Below are 16,982 nucleotides of genomic sequence, written 5' to 3'. Positions count from 1 at the left end.
ATAATGAATGCCAGACAAATCCCTTGACAACGCGCCAATCAGGAATTAAGATGTATCGTCGCCCTATCTGTTCTTTGCGGATTTGCTCTTACACATAAAAAACAATATAGACGGAAGGTTTCAAGAAACAAAATGGAAATATTCAGGAGGTTTACAAGATTCCTTTTGTCTATTGATACACTTTTATTAATAACAGATATTAATATAAACGTCACTGAAGAGGTCTACCCACATCATTTTGTCATGTTACATAATAGGTACCTTGACGCTGGTTTTTAACAGGGCCTATATAAGCTTGTGTCATCCTGTACACTCTCATGAATCATAACATATACCAAAAGAGACAGCTACTCTTCCATATCTTTCATCAGTACCACGGTGCCGATTTTTCTCGGGTACCGGTACGTAGCCAACGTCACAATCTTCTTCTGTAGTGGCGCGACAGAGACAGACTACGGTCAACGATTGTCACTTCGGCTAAATTATAAGAATTTTTAATTGTTAACCAGCTGGCTATCAGTCATATAAGAGTTTTGCATGATTTACGGGTATTTTCATTAGACTTATATTGACCGGGATATAGACCGTGATTACCTTTTTTTTTTCGAGCACCCGATATTTCGACGAAGTTACATCCATCATGATCATGACGATGGTTTTCCGTGATAAAATAAAAACAAATAAAAAAGGTGATCATGGTCTATATCCCGGTCAATATAAATATAATATCAGTCATATTATGTCGTAATGGAAAAGTGGTACCATGATGACGCCTCATACCCGTCATCTAGGGGTTTCTACAATCTATGTATTTGATTGCTTCGTCGATTCGTAATCAGAAATAGGGCGCGTGTAAAAGATTATGATTGGCTGGATTAGGTTTGTTTTGGGTAAGATAAACTTCCTTCAAAAATATGGGGTTATTTGGGCCTGTGTTCGGTACTTCAGGATACTTAGGATCTTAGGATGCACTTTTTTGGTACACGAAATGCAAGCAAGCATTGAAAGATGGTAAGTATAAGGCATATATTATATGTACAATAAATATAATAACAGTCAATAATGTTTAATAGTTAAAGCAATTCTAGTTGCAAAATTCCCCAACTATAGCCTCCTGGATCCTTGGCTTATGCTTTTGAATTTAGAACTTCCTTTTATTCCTGTAAAAGTTCAAACCTTATGTAGTCGTACCAGGGCATCATCAGGACCGAGGAGGATAGTCCAATACTTCAATGGTCCACATGTTGAAAAAGAATATAATTATGTACATATCATGCAATACAGTATTTCAAAGGTTGATTTCGCAACAAAGCAAGAGTTGCCTGCTTAAAAATAACTTATTGAAATGGGTCAGTACTGTCACTAGAAACCTACAGTACGTACATATTTCCATATGTATTGTACAGCGTTTTACACTAACAACCTGGCAGGCAAGCATGGTCGCGCTATAAATGATAAAACACCAGGTCGTCACTATCGCACTATTTGTAAGTGCGATAGGGACGGCCAGATATTTTATCATTTATCGCACCCCCATACTTGCCTGCCTGATTTAAAATCGATGCCATTCCAATGTCTCTAAATACCCTCCAGTAACAATTGAATTTCGCAGTACCATTGTAAAGTTACGCGAACTCACCCAATCAATCACCCGGGAAGACGGACCCCTTATTACACCGTAATGACGTCACCAGGATCCCCGAATTACTAAATAGGGTTGCCGATGCTCGCAGTCCTATTGGGCCAATTGCAAACAAGAGTTTATCTGGGATGTCTTGATTAGCGTTGAGGAAAATCTTACTTTAGTATACTTGTTTCTTTATAAAAAATATTAACGATAGGATAAATAGGCGGTGTTTCTTTTGTAAGTGCCAAAATTCAATACCATAATGATACACTATAGTGACGTCACCAGGATCCCCGAATTACTAAATAGGGTTGCCGACGATCGACGTCCTATTGGGCCAATTGCAATGCGAGTTTTTCTGGGATGTCTTGATTAACGTTGAGAAACATCTCACTTTCGTCTACTTGTTTCTTTATAAAAAATATTAACGATAGGATAAATAGGCGGCCATTCTTTAGTAAATAATGTCAAGAAAAAATATAGGTCTAAAAATAGGCGATTTGTTCCCAAATTATTAATTAGGGTTGTTATTAAGTAGGGCTGACATGCCGACAATCGAAGTTCTGTTGAGATCATTACGAAGAATAGTTTTTCGAGGAAGCCTTGATTAAGTTTGTTGGATGTCTTTATGAGGAAAATGATATTTTCGTCAGATTAATGTAAAAATATCTTGCCTGCTGTTAGTGTTAGCTGTTAATGACGGTAGCTAAGGTACCTAAAAGTAGTAGGTACCTAAAAAGGTATCTAAAAAATATATACCTACAAATAGGCAGATTCCTTTTAGTTTAGTCAGCACAAAAATCAAACACCGTACACCGTGATGAGTGATGACGTCACAAGGATCTCCGAACTACTAAATAGGGTTGCCGACAATCAAGTCGTATTGGGCCAATTTCAACAAGAGGTTTTTGCGGAGATGTGTTGATTAAAGTGGAAGCTTGTGTTCTTCGAATATTGGGATGAAGAAAAGTGTACTTTCAGATACTTTGCTTAATAGGAACAATCTAGAACTGACTTATAAACTGGTACCGATGATTGTGAGGAGATTTATCCAAACTTAATCATATTCCGTCACCCAATACATTCGATTCTTGTTTTTTATTACCGAAAATAGCTTCAAATTAAAGGTAATTAAACTACGGTATTTTTTAACTTTTCAATGCACAAAAGAAACGCGACCATTAAACCTGCCATATTTTTCTTCTTTGCAAACTTCTCTACCTTGCCTAAGATACATTTCAAACGGTATTCCAACAAATGTGAACAAGTCCGTCTTAAATAAAATAAAAAATTGTTTCAAAGTTTCTTTCATACATTTTTAGCCAACTAAATATTTGAATATTGTATAACTAGGTTTATTAATAGTGTGTGAACCCGCCTTAAAAATCTATATTATTTATGGTCATGGTTCGTTAATATTAGTGTATGTGGGTAGCTTTTGCACATTGTAATTTTTCCTCAGTCACCCGTTGACCACGAATGCTGTAAAGTGTTCGAAACGTCGGGATGAATTGTTAATTCATTATACGCGATGTATTCCGTTTCCATAGTTTTATTTCATTAGAATACAGTCATAATTTTAGAATGAAATCGTATAGGTTAATCGAAGTTACACCAAGTTACGAGAGTCTACGCTACACCTAGCCCTGTTCCACACATTAATAACATATCCATCTCCGGAGTGGAAATTCGCAAGTTTGACGGATAAAGCCCGTAATTAGTGCTAGATACAGGATAGTTCGTTATTTATTGTTCACGTGTCTGACTCACATTCGAATCATCATCGTCCCGGTAAGGGCATTTATTTGTGTGATGAGCACCCGTGTGGTGACGGGTTAAGAATTTCACCACCCCCTTTCTTCCCGTGGGTGTCGTAGAAGGCCACTGTGGGACATGGGGTAAATTGTGGCGTAGGCGAGAGGCTGGCAACCTGTCACTGCAATGTCACAGTTTCGTTTTCTTTCAACCCCTTATTTGCCAAGAGTGGCACTGTAACTTTAGCAGTTTCATGTGCTCTGCCTACCCCTATATGGGAAACAGGCGTGATTGTATGTATGTATGTATGTATGAGCACAGATATTTGTTCCTGAGTCATGGATGTTTTCTATGTATATAAGTATATATTTATCTATTTAAGTATGTATATCGTCGCTTAGCACATAGTACAAGCTTTGCTTAGTTTGGGGCTAAGTTGATCTGTGTAAGGTGTCCCCAAATATTTATTTATTTATTTATCATCCTTCTTGCTTCATCCTGGTATTGGCCGCGGCTCATAGGACCATGGGGTCCGCTTTTGACAACTAATCCCAAGATTTGGCGTAGGCACTAGTTTTACGAAAGCGACCGCCATCTGACCTTCCAACCCGAAGGGTAACAAGGCCTTATTGGAATTAGTCCGGTTTCCTCACGATGTTTTCCTTTACCGAAAAGCGACTGGCAAATATCAAATGCCATTTGGCACATAAGTCGCAAAAAACTCTTTGGTACCAGCCAGGGTTCGAACACGCGACCTCCGGATTGAAAGTCGCCGGCTCTTAGCGCTAGGTTACTAGCGATTTTTTAACTAACAATAGAATATATGTTTCATTTCAAATACGAAGGCCCAATAGTACTTTTTAGGGTTCCGTACCTCAAAAAGGAAAAACGGAACCCTTATAGGATCACTCGTGCGTCTGTCTGTCCGTCGTCACAGCCAATTTTCTCCGAAACTACTGAACCGATTAACTTGAAATTTGGCACGCACATGTAAACCTGTGACCCAAAGACGGACATGTAATTTAAATAAAGAAATTTTAATTATAGGGGCCACTTTTGGGGGGTAAAAGTGAAAATTAAAAATCAAAGTTTCTAGAACTATATTGTGTTACATATCAAATGAAAAAAGTTTTTATAAATATTTCAAAAATATTTTTTTAATTATTTTTAATAAGGTAATTTTCAAGTTATTTAAGAAAATAGGCAAAAAATGACCATCCCCCCCCCCTTATCTCCGAAACTACTAAGCGTAAAATTTTCAAAAAAATACACGAGATAGTTTTCTATCTATAGATTACAGGAAAACCTATTAGAAATTTACAGTAAAGCGTAAGCCGGACTTAAAAGAAAAAAACTCAAATTACGAATTTCACTCACTGCCGCTGCAAGGAGTTACCAAATCTCTTGAAATTGTTTCAGCGCGTTTGAATATTACATATAAACTCATTTCTGTTTCGTTTTGTTCAAAATATGGATTATTCGCAAAAATGACTTAAGTTCCTACTAAAAAGGAGGCGCTTAAGCCCTTGCTGTCGTGTACGGAACCCTTACAACGCGAGTAGAACTCGCACTTGGCCGGTTTTTTTTAAATATAAACTGGCCAGTGATTGACCTTAGTTGCACCTGATGGAAAGTGACGACAACGCCGAAGTTGTAGCTCACTGGTTCAGTTTCTAATTAGGAGTAGGTACTTGTACCTACTGATTCTTCGAAAACTGTATAAAGTTTCGTTTTATCCCCATGGGTAAAAATTAATTAGGTACCTAAAAATTTTACTTGACAGCCTAGGTTGAGTAGTCAAGTCAATGATTATATTTATACAGTTAGTATTTTCCTCGTGTTAGTGTTGGTTTTATATCTCTGGCAAAACGCGCATTTTTTAGTCTTATACTAATTCCGTACAAAACACGATTTCCTAAATATTGAAGATATTATTAGACAGAATATTAGAAATTCTAGTACCTAGAACTATAGAAATTATAAAATCTTTCAATCAAATACTAAAAGAAATTTTACAAGGATAGGTATTTATCGTGAATTCTGGATAGGAATAAGGGCTTCCAAACTTCTTTGAAGTCTTTTAGGAACTGATACTAGAGTTTCTACAAAGTGTTAGGAACTTAATGCTTCTAAGAACGGTAAAATTTTCAGAAAACTTGCTCGTCAATTTCACCTAAATAGTTTCCCTGAAATTCCTCTTTGTGATATAAATACAAGGGTCTTAGTAACGAGGTATCCGTAACGGTGTATGGGCGTAATCTGTATAAATTCTAGATAAACAAAACAATAACTATAAATAGGATTGAAATGTGGTGTGGGTACTCAGACAACGATATATAATAATATACAAATACTTACATACATAGAAAACATCAATGACTTTTTTTTCAGAGGTGGAGGTAATCCTCATTGGATACTGCCGACCCGGTCTTCGACAGCATGCCCGACTCGGCTATGCTGGAGGTTTCCTCCTAGCCGCCTACTGACTAACAGGAACAAATATCTGTGCTCTTCACACAAATAAATGCCCTTACCGGGATTCGAACTAGGGACCGCGGCTTAGCAGGCAGGGTCACTACCCGCTAGGCCAGACCGGTCAGAATGATTTGAATCATGCATTGCAGAATTTGCAGAGGCCAAACTAAAGAAGAAAATGCCAGGCTAAAGATTCGTTAAAAAAATATTTTTGAATTGAAACTTCTAATGATATGCGACTTCCAACTGACAGCGTTAAAAATTTTAACACTCAGTGATGCCAACTCGAATTAAAAAAAAAACTAGACTGATGCCAGGAATATGCCAATATTTGAAGTGAAAATCCTGAACTTGTCCGTATTTCATGAGTTTATGTTTGTTTTATCAATAATTTGAATAATGAGCAATGTAAAATATTTAAAACAGTAAAAATAATGAAGTAACTAAACGCAAAAACGTGACAGTCACTTGACAGAATGTTTTTAAGGTTATGTTTTGCACTTCTTCCGCGCTGAGGGACTCCTCGCACCATTCTTTTAAAGTAACTAACCTAGTCATATAAGCGTAACTTGTAAACCCGTCCATATTAAAGTAAAACCGACAATCATACGACAATCCTACGGACTAAATTGACAAATGATAGACAGGTAATGTGTTATCAGGAACAGCAAAATAAAAATAGAGAAGGGTATATGTCGATAACAATATATCGACAAGTTGCAAAGTACACATAACAGACTAAGTTCTAATCAAGAATAAGTATATTAGTTTCAAATAAGAGGTGCCATTTTGGTTTGATCGATTTTCGAGGTAGTGGATGCGTTTTTACCCACTAGTTTTAAATCATAAAAAGGTTTCCGAGCCTGTAGGTAAAAAATTAAATACCCCGATAACTTTACTAGTCTTTATTATAAAATATTATTCATTCCCAGCCGGTGTATTATGCTTCCAATTTTATCACATATCTATGTGGATAAAGTATCCGTCACGATTTCGCAAGTATATCATATATATCTATATAATTTTCATATAATATTATTGCTGGTTTGAAATTAAAATTCTATCTCTTATTAGAGGTCTACAGAGCTTTTGATCTGTCGAAATCACTAAAAAAGTTATTACATTGCCAATTGCCAATTTTATTGTCCGGTCTGGGTGCACCTTAAAACTACGATGTAATAATAATTTTAATATCGATGAGAACGACACTGGCCAAACTGTGGCAACATTTGTTCACATTTACGTGTCAATTTGGTCCGTAGGTTTGTGGATTTTACTTTATGTTTCACTTTTTGACTTAAGTATAGAGATGGCATCCAGAAAAAAAAAACATCGGTAGGCGCAAACATGGGCAGAACGTCTGAGGCTAGCATTTTGATTAATATTGTACTGTTCAATGGAGTTAAAAAGCAGAACTTTCGGTAACTGTTCATGTGCACAAGGCAAGCGGAAGCACGGCGGTCAGCATCTACGCTACAAGGATGTGCTCAAACGACACCTGAACTCCTGTAACATCAATCCAGAGCGTTGGGAGGAGCTTGCTACAGACAGGTCATCTTGGCGATCTACCATCTTTAACAGTGTTAAATCGTTTGAGGAAAACCGCCTCATGACGTTAGATATCAAACGCCAACAACACAAAGAGAGACCAAAGCCCTCCTACGTGTATACTTACAATACGTGGTCAACTCTATTGTCACGCCTGCAAAAGAGTCTTTAAAATCAAGTTCGGCTTGGCCAGCCACATAAGAGCCCATAACAGGCAAATTAATTCATAACATAATCTGCTGAGGTCGCCGTCATCGAAACCGATGAGGAGGACTATATGTGCACTAGATTAATCAGTCAATTTCACCGTTCAAAGAAAGCTCTCTTACACCACTGCCTAAAGTCCCAGACATAAAACAATGACGTTCAATCACTCGGGATCCTCCTGAAGATAGATAGACTAATCCATGGCCTAATCTTAATTTTCTATAGAGATATCCCTAATCAATCACTCTATAAAAACGGGAGCTGTATAGTTTTTGCTAGGGAAGCAGGGATCAGTAGGAAATAAAGGAAGTCTAAGTTTTTCCGCGTACTTTTATGACAGGACAGAGCGAGCAGGTCCCTAAGATAGGTATTAACAGCGTTTTGATATCAATGTGTTATACACCCTGTTTTCATTGAATTCCGTTAACTTTAAGGAAAGGTTCTTTAGATCAAATACTATTAATTTCCCTAAGAAACAAGCGTCAAATTTTTACGGTTATCGAGTTATTAAAAAAATTAAGATAATTACTGAACACGTGTGTGACAGCTTTTACCAATTCCTAGTGTTATTTGTTTTGACATGTGCCGTCATTTACTTGACACGAACTTGAATGTAATTCTTAAGGGTCTATCACACTAATAAATTCATTTATTATGTATGAAAACAATGAAAATCTTTTTTTTTGTTAATTTAACTAAAATTGATATACAAAATGGTTCCTGATAGTGAACCTAACCTAACGACGTGTCGAATTTAACGGAAAACAAAAAAACACGGTGTATAATCCGTATTTAAAAATATGAAAGACAATAAGTCGCCTTGGCAATAAGCCATCAACTGGCACAAGGAAAGTGAAAATAAATGAGTAAACTCTAGTCCTTATTTTGTATACACAATACTTCTCTTGGGAACATTATTCGGTATTTGATACCGTAAAAACCCAGCTATGATGTAAACACTTACCCCCTTATTCATAAACGTGCACTAAAGTTATCAAGCCGATAAAGTTCGTTTGTCCCTTACCACACCAATACGTCGGAAAGGGACAAACGAACTCGGACGCTCAGTCACCCCTCTGGGACACCAATATTTTGTATGGGAATTTTTCGACTGCTATAGCATACCTGTCCTTAGACAGCTTATATTAGGGTTATTATGTGACGAGAAACGCTATAGCATTCGGATGCTATAGCATACCTGACAAAATACAGAGTTAAAATGTGATCTTATGTGACACCGTATGCTATAGCATACGATGCTATAGCATACCGTGACACAATACTGAGTCAAAATGTGATCTTATATGACACCGTATGCTATAGCATACGATCCATAGATGGTGATACAGCAGAATCATTCTGTAGAATCATATCAAATAAAACATTTAGTGTTTCTGGCTGCGGGGATGATGCCCACAAATAAAAGTATAAAGCTTGTTCACGAATACAGAGTTTTTTGGTACAAGAAGAATTGTCTAAATGTGTATCTCCTACAGACTCTTTTGGAGTACCTAACTTTCGTCAGAACTGTAGTCACCCGTTTCGTCATTGAGACTAGAATAATGTTTGTTCAAACCTGCTGTTGTATAGGTGCTAAAGGCCTTCATTTGGTGTGATGATTTCTGGGTAGAACTTATCCACTACCTCTCACTACGCGATGATTCGCCCAGCTTTATATGCTATTTTACAAGCATCTAAACCAAGTTCAAGTAGTTAAACACCAACAAAATTCACTCAAAAAGATATAATTTAACGTAAACAGTCAGTATCAACCAGAAATAGGGTTTAAATTTACAATTATATGAGCAAAGCAATGACTAAGTACGAAGGAAATTACTCAAATAATAGGTGTAAACATGCTTCGGTTTTCTTAATTTATCGTAACCAAAATCACGGTGTATTATTATAAAACGACAGTGGACATGTTTGTTAACAAAACCGCAACACAAAAATATATATAAACTGTAAAAATAATTACTTATGATTTTTTAAACAATCCGTAAAATTGCGTTTGCGCTCGAAATTTGGCCACATTTCACGGGCCAACTCCCGGTGACACTCGCGGGGCTACTGCGCAAATTTCCATACAAAGAGGTATTCTATAGCATACGCGTCACAAAAAGGTGAACTCGATCTGTGACGCCACAGCATATTTTTTAACTGCGATAAAACTATGTAATGTTGCAGTATGCATACTATGATTCTAGTGAATGGTAGAGGAAATGTTGGTCAATAATATTATACTGTGAACAAGCAGATTACTAAGCAAACAGACGCAGAAATTCAAACCAAATAACGTATTCTATAGCATACGCGTCACCAGAAGGAGTACAAAAACGTATGCTATAGAATACGCGTCCGCGAACGTAATAAATTCATTTATTATGTATGAAAACAATGAAAATCTTTTTTTTTTGCTAATTTAACTAAAATTGATATACAGGATGGTTCCTGATAATGAACCTAACCTAACGACGTGTCGTATTTAACGGAAAACAAGAAAACACGGTGTATAATCCGTATTTAAAAATATGAAAGACAATAAGTCGCCTTGGCAATAAGCCATCAACTGGCACAAGGAAAGTGAAAATAAATGAGTAAACTCTAGTCCTTATTTTGTATACACAATACTTCTCTTGGGAACATTATTCGATATTTGATACCGTAAAAACCCAGCTTTGATGTAAACACTTATCCCCTTATTCATAAACGTGCACTAAAGTTATCAAGCCGATAAAGTTCGTTTGTCCTTTCTATCACACCAATACGTCGGAAAGGGACAAACGAACTTTATCGGCTTGATAACTTTAGCGTACGTTTATGAATAAGGGGGTTTATCTCGAAGACTCCTCGGTAAAATTGCGTTTTACGTAGGTACTTACATCATAGGCTAGTTTGCTATACTTGATTTTCATAAAATATTTTATGCAGTGCACGAAATGAAGCACCACATAATTAGAAGAAAACTATGGACAGTAGTTATGTTTAAACATAATTTCTATTTAATAAGTCAAAGAGAAAGATATAAAGTTAATGAATTGATCGAGACGTCACTCCTCAGTATTTCATAGTAATTCCCATTGAATCGTTTTGACAGTTCTTAAAAAGAAGCTGATTTGACTATGTAGTAGGAAACTAGCCTATTATCTTCACTTCATGTTGCAAACATTTGCGAATTACTCGTGTATCTATTGTAGGCAAAACAATAAGTAGTTAATGTAATTTACAACGCCGCTCGGTATTATCTTTCTCCATCCTTCCGGTGACATAGGCGCAGCCAAATATAAACACAAAGCGCAAAATTAATAATTTAGGCTCGCGTCAAAAGTGTTAAATTTATGCCAACCCGCTGAAAGAGGCTGCTCTCTATGCATTGTTCCGTCCCGGCTAGATGACTTATGGTCGCCGGAGGATAGTGTGTAGCCAGCTTTATTTTTATCGCCTGTGTGGCGCTCGCTTTATGTGATTCGGAGTGACGACGTCGTTAATATGGATGAGGGCTAAGGTGAGGTAGAAAATATTGGTCGTTTCGCTGGCGATGGCATTCTAACTCGTTTTTTGGTAATCTATTGGGTATGTTTTCATAATATGGGATACATATTGACATGGTTTTGTATAGTCCTAAAGCAGTCTCAGGTAGGCTGGGTTCCACACATTGAAATTCTTATTTTTTTTTTACCTTTCTGTTTAATCTCACGCTGATTTTTTTAAAATTTGAAGTCATCAAATTGCATCTAAACATGTGCATGAAATAAACACAATATCAAACTTACAATACTTGTCTGTGTACACTGAGAGAAAATACAACCAGTTTTCATGTTCGTTCAACAAGTTTTTTGGTTAAAATAGCGCCTACGTGCTCTTTGGTTCAAACAACAAGCTACTTGTCATTTGAATCGGCAATATATTTGAATCAACAAGTCGATTTTATAAAAACAACCTGACATATTTTAAACATACGTTTGGCTGATTCAAACGGATAAACCGCAACAAGTCAAACTTGTTAAATTCACCATGCAAATTTCTCTCAGTGTATCCGCAACACAAGCCTTCTTGAGGTGCAGCTTACCGTGGGATTCAGTCAATTTAATCAATTTCATTTTAGTAGGCCTGACTTCATTGCTTAGCATTTTATATTGTAGACAAAGGAAATTAAAAATCTGAAAAGAATAAAAAGCACAGTCACCAGCATCGTCCAACATTAGATAGTTGATCTCTTCTGATTGGAAACAAAAAACCCGAGACAATTTTAATTAAAAGTTCCCTCACTCAACTTGTTTCATTTTATTCTAACAAATCTAACCTCAAAACCGTTTCACCCTTATTCAAACAATGCTCTAGGTCAAATCACATAGTTTCAAACAGGTTAAAACGCTTTTAAATGAAACTGTGAAAACGAATAACAATACATAAATACCTGTATTATTAAAAGAGAAAGGCAGAGCACAATTAGGCCACAGGTAAAATTGAATCCATATCCCACAGTCGACTTCCACGACACCCACGAGATGAAAGGCAGTGGTGAAATTCGGTTAACGCGTGACTAACAAAACACATTGTGACTAATATTTCGCATTTTTAACATTTGATAGAGGTATTTTTTTCAGTCGTTATGTTCAATATTTTTTACTCGTAATAATCTGTTAGGAATGATAGATGTAGTTGATCATTAATTATAAAGATTCCTTTAAATATTACAACCTAAAAATACATAACAATAGCCAAATCTGAAGCATCACTCCTTTGTTTCACACCAAGGCTCTCGAAACTTCGAACTTCGAGAATTCTTGTTTCATAGTCCCGCTATGTGCCACTTTTGGTAAGATTAAAACTCTCGCAGTCACGGCGGCGACAAAGACCGCCTTTTTAATCAAAGCCCAAGAGTTTTGATGACGCCAGAATGAAATTCCTTTTCAAAGGGTTGTAGTGTAAGGTTGGGTGTCCTAGTTGGGAGTTAATTCTAGCACCTTTTAGTGAGATTGAAGAGTATAATTCCTCGACTATTTTCATGTCAGTGACCTGCCGGGGGTTCTTTTATGAGTATTTGGCTGCGCTGCAAGACGTAATGAAAGAATAGTTCGCGTTGCTTGGCGTTAGAAAAGATTAAAAGACTTTAGTACTTTAATATAGAATATAATAAGGTGATGTAGTAAATAATTCGCTAAACATTCTTGGTACATTCTCCTTGCCTTACAACTTGCAGAATTTAATTATATTATTATTACTATTCGTGTTATGTTACAGATTACATTTATACGCCGTGTTTTTTTTGTTTTCCGTTAAATTCGACACGTCGTTAGATTCATTATCAGGAACCACCCTATACATAACTTTTAGCTAAATTCGCAAAAAAAGATTTTTCATCATTTTAATACATAATAAATTAATTAATCAGTGTGAGAGATCCTTAAGAATAACATTCAAGTTAGTGTCAAGTGATTGACGTCACATGTCAAAATAAATAACATTAGGAAGTTGTAAAGGATGTGATTATTACACAGATAAGCAGTAATTATTTTTATTTTTTTAATAACTTGATAACCGTAAAAGTTAAGATGTTAGTTTCTTAGAGAAATTGATTGTATTTGAACTAAAGAATCTTCCCTTAAAGATAACGGAATTCAATAAAAACAGGGTGTATAGATAGGTACTTATGTACAGATTTACAGTTTTTAACAAATAACATTAGGAAGTGGTAAAGGATGTCACACAGATATGCAGTAATTATTTTTATTTTTTTAATAACTTGATAACCGTAAAAGTTAAGATGTTAGTTTCTTAGAGAAATTGATTGTATTTGAACTAAAGAATCTTCCCATAAAGTTAACGGAATTCAATAAAAACAGGGTTTATAGGTACTTATGTACAGGTTTACAGTTTTTACTATGACACTTTTCGTCCCCAGAAAAGTGATTATTTTAATATATGTTCATAGCTGCATATGCACTGCAGGTATTACGACTTTTTATGTACATTGGTTATTTCAATTTCAGTAGAATATCCAATTTTCAGTGTTGTTTGTTAAAAAACATATTCCGATTGAAGTAAAGTGATTTCAAGATACATGTACCATTAAAATGTATACAAGTAGATTCGTATTCGTAAAAGTAAAAACATGTTTACATGACATTACAGTAAAACCAATGCGTCACGAAACTTAGATAACAAAAAAGAGAGAAAATAAAGAGAACAATAATAAAAATAAAACTAAACAATGGATTTGGGCGATGACGTCACAGCGTGGCTCTGTTGCGTCGTTTGCCCTGGTGTGGGATTTGGCAGGTTGCCCCGGACCCGCCGAAAAACCACACCTTTCGGCCAGAAGTCTGCGCTCGCGATGGTGTCCCGAAGCGGCCGCGGCACGCGCACAACGAACGAGCTGAAGTGCACGTAGTGACGCGACTGCAGCTGTTGCACCCTCAGCGTGTAGCCAGTCTTCCGGCGAACGTAGTCCACCACCTCGTCGGAAACGGCGGAGTAATGCAGGCGAGACACGTAGAGCGCCCTACTCGGTGTGGCAATCCGTAGACCAGAATTCACCGGTTCCGCAGAGCCACACATAGTCTTACGAGTCATCTCAAGTTAACAGGCATGCGCCATATTAAGAAACAATTAGTGTTAATAAACAGAATTAATCAGACATATACGAAGTTGGATGAAGTTGGTGATGTCAAGTTGCGTTGAAGCTGAACCTAGACCTATTCTGTTGTAACAAGTTTAAACCTGTTTTGATACGAGCTTGACCGATCATCTACCATTTAGTGAATGATCTAATTGAATATAGTATACATACATACATATAATCACGCCTGTATTCCCATAAAGGAGTAGGCAGAGCAAATGAAACTACTCAAGTTTCAGTGCCGCCCTTGGCAACTAAGGGGTTGAAAAAAAAAAAATTGTGACATTGCAGTGACAGGTTGCCAGCTTCTCGCCTACGCCACAATTTAACCCATATCCGACAGTCGGCTTCTACGACACCCACGGGGTGGTGAAATTCTTAACCCATCACCACACGGGAATACAGTAACTGTTCAGCCAAATCATGTTTACAAAATCATCCAGACAGATCAGGCTAGTGTAGCTCAGCAATTCCCGTCAACTTTGTACAAAAATTAAGGGAAAAGTTAAGTTTGTTTTTATTAATTCCTATTTTGTTACCAAGATTTTGTTGATTAATTGAGATTTTATTAAGTTTTATTTCGTCATTAAGGTTCTTTAGTATCTATATTTTCTTAATTATAACAATTATCCTGTATATATCTTACGAAAGTCGAATTATATTACTAAATGTTGGTAACAAAATAGGATCAATTAAAATTTGCTGACGTGGCATTGTACAAAGTTGACGGGAATTGCTGAGCTACTAAGTGGATGCCAGAAGGCGCGGCAGGCCCAGACCCGTCTACCTTCGATGATCCTATGACGCCCTCGCGAACGGCACAGAGGGCGAAACGCCAGAGTGGGGTTTAGTGGGTAAACCTCTTTCCCTCCCTCTCTACAGGAGAGGGGGCCGAAGCCATCAAGGCCTTCCCGGGACGGTGCGTAAAGCATTCCCCACTCCGACAAAAAAAAGACCCTTCCTCACTACTGGCCCGACAAGGCCCTAACCCTGGAGTCATGGAAGTCAATGAGACGTATTTGCACAACAGTAGGACACTCGACTATTTCTAAAGAAAAACACAGTTTATAAAATTATATTACCATAATATATATTATGTAATAAAGTATTGATAAGCGCAGACATACAAAATTTAAAAGAATTAAGTGCCACAAAATGTAATCACAAAATCTTGCACACTTTATCCTTGTCTTATTAATAAGAAACAAAAATAATTGTTTCACCAAAATGAGCTTCTCTGACTCTCATAATAGCCTCACATAACTGTGATAAGGCTGACCGAAAAAACGTTTTCTGAGCTTCTGAGCAGTTTGGGTTACATTTAAAAATATGAATACACAATCGGCCCCTAGCGTAAGCTTAATAAGGTTAGGCAGAGACTTCAGTGCGGTGTAGGTTTAGGGTCCCCCCACATCTAGCGTCTAGCGAGCGTCGCGTCGGGCCAACTGTATGGAAAAAGACGCCGCGTCGACGCGGCGTCAGGCTTTGCCCGTACAGTTGACCCGACGCGACGCTCGCGAGACGCTAGATGTGGGGGGACCCTTAATATTCGACATTGACAATATTGCTGCTGCGTTTATGATGCAGAAGGACAATTATATGACTTATTAAAATTTATGTTTTGAAAAGAAGTGGCCCGCCGAGTTTCTTGCCGGTCAAATAGTGGATACCCCCCTTCCAACTGAGAGGGGACTGAAATTTTCTCGAGGCTGAGGCGTAGGGCTAACCCTACGCCTCAGCCTCGAGAAAATTCGGCTCTAAAGCCGGCGTAGCTTTATTTGACGTTCATATGCGCATTGTAATATGCCTACTTGAACAATAAATATATTATTTCATTTTCATTTATTCCGTTATTTGTATTTAATGTCACGCGAACGCGACTAATTTAACACTATTTTACCTTCTTTCCGACGCTTCGAGTTATTCAACATTCGTGAAGCTGGTCGAAGCATCTGAAAAAATGACACCTTTTAAAAATCTCCATCACCATGTACCTATAAGACTTCCACCCCCCATTTTCTGGAAGTGGGGGGTTAGAAAGAGACAAAAAGTAGCCTATGTCACTCTCCATCCTTTCAACTACCTCCACTTTAAAAAAACACGTCAATTCGTAGTTCCGTTTAGCTGTGAAAGACGGACAAACAAACAGACACATATTACACTTTCCCATTTCTAATATTACTAGCTTTTGCCCGCGGCTTCGCTCGCGTTAGAAAGAGTAAAAAAGGAGCCTATGTCACTCTCCATCCCTTCAACTATCTCTACTTAAAAAATCACGTCAATTCGTCGCTCCGTTTTGCCGTGAAAGACGGACAAACAAACAGACACACACTTTCACATTTATAATATTAGTATGAATTGTAGAAATAAACCAAAGTAACAAAAACCTAGTGTTCTTTCCAATGAGCCTTCTCTCAGTAAATTGTCCTTTATTTTTGCAACTAAAAGGTTGCCAAACATAGATTGCCAGACACAGCTGCGAGCTTAGATCGTCTTATTTTACCGAGTAGTCAGTAATTTAGCTACTTTACGTATCGGAAGCAAGGATTTTTTGCTAAGAAAATTCTGTTAGAGCAGTAGTGCTCTAAAATACAATCTACTTTTACTAAAAATGTACTTCTATTAGAGGCTTGTAGAAGCCTTGTAGAAGCTTGTAGAAGGCTTGTAGAAGCCTCTAATAGAAGTACATTTTTAGTAAAAGTAGATGGTATTTTTACTAAGATAAACATATTTGCTGTTGGTGCCAAT

The sequence above is a fragment of the Leguminivora glycinivorella genome, chromosome 9 (genome assembly GCF_023078275.1).
Source record: "Leguminivora glycinivorella isolate SPB_JAAS2020 chromosome 9, LegGlyc_1.1, whole genome shotgun sequence".
Taxonomy (NCBI): Eukaryota; Metazoa; Arthropoda; class Insecta; order Lepidoptera; family Tortricidae; genus Leguminivora; species Leguminivora glycinivorella.
This window is presented reverse-complemented; position numbering follows the sequence as displayed.